The sequence below is a fragment of the Myxocyprinus asiaticus genome, chromosome 30 (genome assembly GCF_019703515.2).
Source record: "Myxocyprinus asiaticus isolate MX2 ecotype Aquarium Trade chromosome 30, UBuf_Myxa_2, whole genome shotgun sequence".
NCBI lineage: Eukaryota > Metazoa > Chordata > Actinopteri > Cypriniformes > Catostomidae > Myxocyprinus > Myxocyprinus asiaticus.
In genome coordinates this window covers 36,450,972-36,459,035 of record NC_059373.1, presented here as the reverse complement: position 1 = coordinate 36,459,035, position 8,064 = coordinate 36,450,972, and the positions used below count along the sequence as shown (strand labels likewise).

General features: G+C 34.7%; 1 protein-coding gene across 1 annotated transcript in view; it reads left to right on the top strand.

Annotated features, from left to right (window-relative positions):
* Positions 1 to 7,023: 7,023 nt before the first annotated feature.
* Positions 7,024 to 8,064, top strand: part of LOC127420683 (protein mono-ADP-ribosyltransferase PARP10-like) — a 36,566-nt gene continuing 35,525 nt past the window's right edge. Inside the window, exon 1 of the mRNA XM_051663148.1 lies at positions 7,024 to 7,415. The gene's annotated coding sequence lies outside the window, so the exon portion shown is untranslated. The remainder of the gene's footprint in view (positions 7,416 to 8,064) is intronic.

The following is an 8,064-nucleotide window of genomic DNA, read 5'->3' as shown; positions in this document are numbered from 1 at the left end:
GAGGCTACAGGTCACATTTTCATGAGCTTTACCATATTCAGATTACATTTAATGTACAGGTGCATCTCAATAAATTAGAATGGCGTGGAAAAGTTCATTTATTTCAGTAATTCAACTCAAATTGTGAAACTCATGTATTAAATAAATTCAATGCACACAGACTGAAGTAGTTTAAGTCTTTGGTTCTTTTAATTGTGATGATTTTGGCTCACATTTAACAAAAACCCACCAATTCACTATCTCAACAAATTAGAATACATCATAAGACCAATAAAAAAAACATTTTTAGTGAATTGTTGGCCTTCTGGTAAGTATGTTCATTTACTGTATATGTACTCAATACTTGGTAGGGGCTCCTTTTGCTTTAATTACTGCCTCAATTCGGCGTGGCATGGAGGTGTTCAGTTTGTGGCACTGCTGAGGTGGTATGGAAGCCCAGGTTTTTTTGACAGTGGCCTTCAGCTCATCTGCATTTTTTGGTCTCTTGTTTCTCATTTTCCTCTTGACAATACCCCATAGATTCTCTATGGGGTTCAGGTCTGGTGAGTTTGCTGGCCAGTCAAGCACACCAACACCATGGTCATTTAACCAACTTTTGGTGCTTTTGGCAGTGTGGGCAGGTGCCAAATCCTGCTGGAAAATGAAATCAGCATCTTTAAAAAGCTGGTCATCAGAAGGAAGCATGAAGTGCTCCAAAATGTCTTGGTAAACGGGTTCAGTGACTTTGGTTTTCAAAAAACACAATGGACCAACACCATCAGATGACATTGCACCCCAAATCATCACAGACTGTGGAAACTTAACACTGGACTTCAAGCAACTTGGGCTATGAGCTTCTCCACCCTTCCTCCAGACTCTAGGACCTTGGTTTCCAAATGAAATACAAAACTTGCTCTCATCTGAAAAGAGGACTTTGGAACACTGGGCAACAGTCCAGTTCTTCTCCTTAGCCCAGGTAAGACGCCTCTGATGTTGTCTGTGGTTCAGGAGTGGCTTAACAAGAGGAATACGACAACTGTAGCCAAATTCCTTGACACGTCTGTGTGTCTGGGTGGCTCTTGATGCCTTGACCCCAGCCTCAGTCCATTCCTTGTGAAGTTCACCCAAATTCTTGAATCGATTTTGCTTGACAATAATAAGGCTGCGGTTCTCTCGGTTGGTTGGTTGTGCATCTTTTTCTTCCACACTTTTTCCTTCCACTCAACTTTCTGTTAACATGCTTGGATACAGCACTCTGTGAACAGCCAGCTTCTTTGGCAATGAATGTTTGTGGTTTACCCTGCTTGTGAAGGGTGTCAATGGTTGTCTTCTGGACAACTGTCAGATCAGCAGTCTTCCCCATGATTGTGTAGTCTAGTGAACCAAACTGAGAGACCATTTTGAAGGCTCAGGAAACCTTTGCAGGTGTTTTGAGTTGATTAGCTGATTGGCATGTCACCATATTCTAATTTTTTGAGATAGTGAATTGGTGGGTTTTTGTTAAATGTGAGCCAAAATCATCACAATTAAAAGAACCAAAGACTTAAACTACTTCAGTCTGTGTGCATTGAATTTATTTAATACACGAGTTTCACAATTTGAGTTGAATTACTGAAATAAATGAACTTTTTCACGACATTCTAATTTATTGAGATGCACCTGTATGTTCTTGGGCTGTAATCTCAACGTTTTTTTATTCTGCCCAATTCAGTTGCAATCACATACTTGTGTATTGTGCACTGTGGTACAAAGTACCCAATCATCATACTTTAAAGGAATATTCAACACAAGTTAAGCTCAGTCAACAGCATTTGTGGCATAATGTTGATTACCACAATAAATAATTTTGACTCGCCCCTATTTTAAGCAAAAAAAGTGACTACAGTGAGGAACTCACAATGGAAGTGAATTGGGGCCAATTACTGGAGGGTTTAAAGGCAGAAATGTGAAGCTTATAATTTTATAAAAGCACTTCTGTTAAATTCTTCTGTTAAAACTCGTGTATTATTTGAGCTGTAACGTTGTTGTTTAAATCGTTTTTACAGTCGTTTTGGCGTTATGTCGTCATGATTTGTAAAACTGGGTATGATTTTACACAGAAATGGTTTGTAAGTGATTCACTTGTGATTTTGATTCAGATTCACTTGTGATTTTGATTCAGATTCACAAATGAAACGCTCAGACCACTTTTTATAACTAATTTGATGAATTTGCAAGAATCGAATGGTTTAAAAGATTCAGTTTCAACAATTCACTTGGAATCAAACATCACCATTTACAAATGCTGCTGTGTTATAATTTGGTAGTGTTCAGCTGCATAAGTAACAAAGTCTTGTAAAGTAAAAGTCAACAGAAAATGTATACTAAAGTATAAATATTTAAAAATGTACAGTAATGAAGTAGCCTATTTGTACTTTGTTGGTATATGTCCTTTTTTAATCAACATCAAGATTTTGGGTTAAAATTTATATGAATGTATAAGGGAAAGTATATATTTTAGGTGCTATAACCAGTCACCATTTCTCCTTAATTCTTTACCATTTTGCCTTCACTAGTTCATTTTAAATGATCCTGCTGTGTGGTAATATAATATATATATATATATATATATATATATATATATATATATACTGAAGTACAAATATTCTCTCAAATAATATGGCCATAATACATAATCATTTTAAATGAATTAGCATAATGATGTTTAAATTGGTTTCAGATGGAGTATGCCATGTTACACTGCAGGACATGTCCACTACCATTTGTATATTGTTTTGCATATACTGAACTTTGTACATGCGTATATGTTGTATATTGTTTGCAACGTTAAATCATTAGTACTTCATATGTCATGTTTACCGTCATTACCAAGACGAATTCCATGTGCCACTTTGCCAATAAACGTGAATTCTGATATTATTGTTGCATTAGCTATCTAAAGCTTTGTTTTCTTTTATATTACAACTCAGTGGCTGGATTCAAAGAAAGAAAGTTTGACAGGTAAATTATATGAGATTCGTAAGAAGGTATCTAGCTATAAACATTGGTGGATTAAGGAAAATATTTTTGGGAATACAAAATATCTTGTAGTTAGAAAAAAAACAAGTTAATAATTTTATTCTTAAGAATGTTTTTTGAATCTGGCCCAATTTTGTTAAAAAAAATATGTTACTGGGCAGTTGACAGAACCTGGACAACATTAAGATTTTATGTTAAACATTATCAGTCAAGGTGTTTGTTTTAGATGCTGATCACATTAATTTTTATTTATTTATTTTCCTCCACTGTTTTTAATCACCTATCCTAAGGTGTGATAAATTCATTTTTAAAAGCAGAAATATTTCATGTAGTCTTCCAATTAATGAGGTCATTAAAACTGCACGAATACGCAAGAATTAGAAAATATATAGAATGTCACTGCTTGACATACTGTGTATCAACTACCCTCATTCTTACTAAAGAAAGATTGATTTTGTTAAAGAGGCAATTGTTTTTGACCACTTTTACTGTTTGTCAGGATACTGAATTTTGACAACAGGCATTTCATGACTGAAAAGGGACTAATACATAGGTGAGGGTTTTTTTTTTTTTATTACTTTTTTAATCAGTTTTGCATGTGACACTTTCCTATTCATTTATTAAAATGGAATCATTGTTCTTTTAGAACATTTTGTTCATTGCAAAAACATTAAATTCTACTACATGTGGGATAACCTGAATTGAAGATGTTTCTTTCCACCAAAATAACAGTTTGTAACTTAATGAAAACAGACAAGACTATACTTCATCAAGGAGCATCAGCAGAAATTTACTTCAGTTCACTTTCAAGTGGAAAGTGTAAACCTAAACACTTGTGAGAATGTGAAAATCTAAATAAAGCAACATTCACTCAAAATTCAATTCAATTTTATTTGACTAAATTTTGACCTATTACCACCTATTCAAATTGTATACATTTATTTACACTTTCAAACATCTAAAAAGCTAATTAGGAAAGGAAAACATTCAGTACATCTCATCGGGCGTCGAATACGACCACTGGAATCAGGAGTTAAGGGTAAATGCAATGGACAATCAGATTATATTTAACCTAAAGATGACTATATGGAGTTAGTACTATAACATGCATCCAGCAGTTCAAGAAAACCAAGCCAAAGGTTCAGTGTTTGAAATCTATTAACTAGTTAACCACTCCAAGCATCAGACGTTTAGAAAGGATACATCTTTTGGTCCTTTTCTTGTACATGATTCTGTAGCCACATTCTCTGCATCTGATGGGATCTCTCGCCTTGATCTCATTTTCTGTGTGACACTCTGTAGCACAGAAGCAGAAAAACACAACAGATTTTACATCAGTGCTGGTGGGTCAAAACTCAAACAGGTTGCAGGTGGGTTCTGATAAGGTCACAGATAACTATAACTATCAGGTATAGTAAGGATAGCAAAATATATATTCGTAACAACTTCTAAAAGAGGAGAAAACCCTTCCGTTTTCTTTTGTTACTGACGTCAAAGGCTGTACATCCAACCAAACTCATCCGTCACTTGACAAAAGCTTGGCAAATTAGGCAGATACCAACATCGACAGGTTGATTTTCAAGGTCGACCGATAGTGAATTTTTACGATACCATAACTGAGGTGGTGGATACGGCCGATAACCGATTAATCGGCTGATGTGTTTTTAATATCAATTTATAGATTGTTGAAACATTTTCATAGTCTTTCCATTCTATGACAGGCACAGACACTGAGGCTACAAGAGTCCAAAATAAATACAATATCAAACGCAGTATGTTAACCAAAATCCCAATAATAACCAGAAGAAAGAAAATTAAGATTTGGTGCATAATGTTGGACATTTAACTGTAAATAAGTCCAAAACACACAAGCTCTTATTTTGTTATGACTGAGATTGGCTCCGTTTCAATGCTCCATATTGAAGTACTCACCAAATTGAGCTTTTAATAGCCAATATATTCACCAGATGAAGAGTTTTGTATATATTTAACCAGATAAGGGTTAATGAGAAATAAGGCTAATTATTATTCACAAGATATGAAGTTGGAGACACAATGTGTGTGAAGATGGAGCACATTTCCATATGGTCACATTCTTTTCATGCCCTCACTTCAATTTAGAACACTTGATTATCCATTTAAAATAACTAAAGCATTGAAGTGACTATGAAAATATGAATGAATGTTGTCAATGAAGACAGATGTTGATACAGCAAATCCCCATGTGATTGTTTTATTTCCCCTATAGAGGCCACTTTCATACTGTAGAACCAAGTTGTTCTTAAAAATAAATCATACTATCAGCAACTATCGCCACTGATTTTTGACAATAACCGATAGTTCCAAAAAGGAACTAATATATATATAGGTCTACCTGTAGTTGTTTGGCAGATAAGGATAAACATGGCTTGTCCTTACAACATGTTTTATGAGGTGAATTATTGGCTCCTGAGAGCATAAAACCATCAAAATTCAAGAGACGTTTGAAAAACAAGAGTCGATTTTCCAATTCAGTCATGGTAGTATTAATAAACTAGAATGTTTGAGAATGGATTTTTTTTTTTCTTCTTTTATATGATAAACCTTTTTGGTAGTGATACATCCAATCTTATGTATGGGTCCAGAGGCAAAGATTTCAGTTGGATGAACCACTGTTTTACACAATACTGCTGTATTTACCATCTGATAATGAGGATCTTGTTTGCAAAGTAATGAAATATAGGATTTTAAACAGTGAAAATGAAAAGTGGCATTACCTCCACAAATGTAGACCATTGGCTGTTGTTTAGGAGGCTGTATGTCTTTTTGAGGATCCATGACCTGAAAAACAAATATAGACACTCCTCACATACTTAAATGTACACTTTAGATCTTAACATAGACTAAAACTAGAGATTATCATAAAGATTTAACAGATTATTCTTCTATTCAGTGCTGATGAACTGCCTAATGAGTGTACGAGCACGTTTACTGTTACACACACAGTGGTAGATGCATTATTTTTCGCCTTTATATTAGATACAACATCAGTAAATTATGCAATTTATCGATATAAAAATATAGTTATGAAGTGCAAGCCTTAAAAACAATCAACACATTACCTTTCACACGTTAGACCTCAGTGTTCGTTCCAAAACGTTGTTCGAGTTGGCGCATGCGTATTAATTGCAGCAGGACAGCTCAATGACACTCGCTGCTATTGGCTGAAGCGGAAGATTGACAGAATTTGAGCCCATCAAGTAGGGTCGTCACTAAAGGGTGGGAGGAGTTACACATCCGCGCATCCGCGTAGTCTGTCGTTTGGGGACTTTTATTTTGTTCCCACCAATTGACAGTGAAAAACATTTTGTGAAATGTTATCAAGCGCACAAAAATTGTACGACATCCTAAAACACTTCCCGACTATAGTAAATAACTGAACTTAGACTAAATTCTCCCCTGGTACGACAATGTCTCATCACTGGGTTATTTATTTATTTCATTTAATTTAAAAAATATTTTTATTTTATTTTTTTATTTTTTTTATCCATGTTATTAAGAGCTGTTTCCTCTGACTGTTTTCTATATATCTTTATACTGAAGTTGTATATTATATGTTGCATGTTTGTTTATCAATTCTGCAATAAATAAATTAAAAAAAAATGTTATCAAGCGTCCATTTATCGGCAGACTTACGTAATTGTGCAGATATAAATTAAATACTTTTTAAATGTTTATTTTATTCGAAAGTTTGAGGTAATAATATAATTGTGTCAAATAATAATAATAATATAATTGTGTCATTAATAATACCTTAAACTTTGTCTTATTTACATTTCCACAACTTTTTAAATCGAAATTGATAATTTTATTTTGAATGCTAAAATATGTTCTCGCATTGACACGAGGTGTGTGTGTGTGTGTGTGTGTGTGTGTGTGTGTGTGTGTGTGTGTGTGAAAGCAGGAAGTGTTGATCCGCAACAGTCGGACAGTCATGATGAGCACAGTGAATGTATGACAATAGACCTTTAATCACAGACTGTGCTGACGGGTTTCCGCCTTATTTATCAGCGTAAATCTTGCAAAAAACATTTCATATTATACATTTTTAAAATATTGAGTGTAAATTTATAACATTATTATTTGTGTTATATTACCCTGGAATTAGTTTTAAAAACGGAATTACCACAGCTGTGACAGTAAATTTGGCATCTTTTCCCATCTGGCTGTCTTAATCCACTGCTCTCTGTTTTTTTCCTCTTCTAGAAAGTCATTCAAATGTAATAGTGGATTTTTTCTTTTGCTCTTGGAGCAAATACGTAAGTGAAAATAGTATTTGCTGTGATCTCCCATCCACTCCCATTCACCGCTGTCGAAGTTTACCCTGCAAACATTTACTTTCACGTTCCAAACCCGGAGTGTGAAAAAGGTTTATTCAGGTGAGTCTGCAAACTTCACTGTCAATAATATGATGTCATATAATTAAACATTATTGTGAACATTTGGGGTTAATCTTCGGTTTATATTCTGAATCACTGTCAGTTAAAATCCAGCGTCACTCTTTCAGTTTCTGTTTCTCTACAGGGAACAACCATTTCTCTCCATTTATAAAGAGCTTATAACGACACATTTTTACGTTTATTTATTCATTGTTTGTTCCATAAAATTGATAATCAGCTATTATATAAGTGTATTACAGACAAGATATGCACACTGTATATATGTATATATATATATATATATATGCATATTAGAATGCAGGGGCGGTACTAGGGTCAGTGGTGGACATTCGGGGCTTAGCCCAGACCTCAAGAGAGGGTAAAATCTTTCGACCTGTCACCGCCGCAGGCAGCTCTCACTCGACCTGCGCCTCCCTCTTGATCCGTCAGTGTCACATACAGCCATACACCATATCAATAAGCCAAAAGCAAAAATACTTTTTCTAAACAAAACATTATTGGGAGTAGGGGAAAAGGGGAAAAATCACACACCAGCCTAAAAAATACAACAATTTCTAGGGGTTACCATGGTTCGTCGGCAACAGGGGTTGGTTGCTACATGGTATTTTCTGGTAATTTGATAACTATA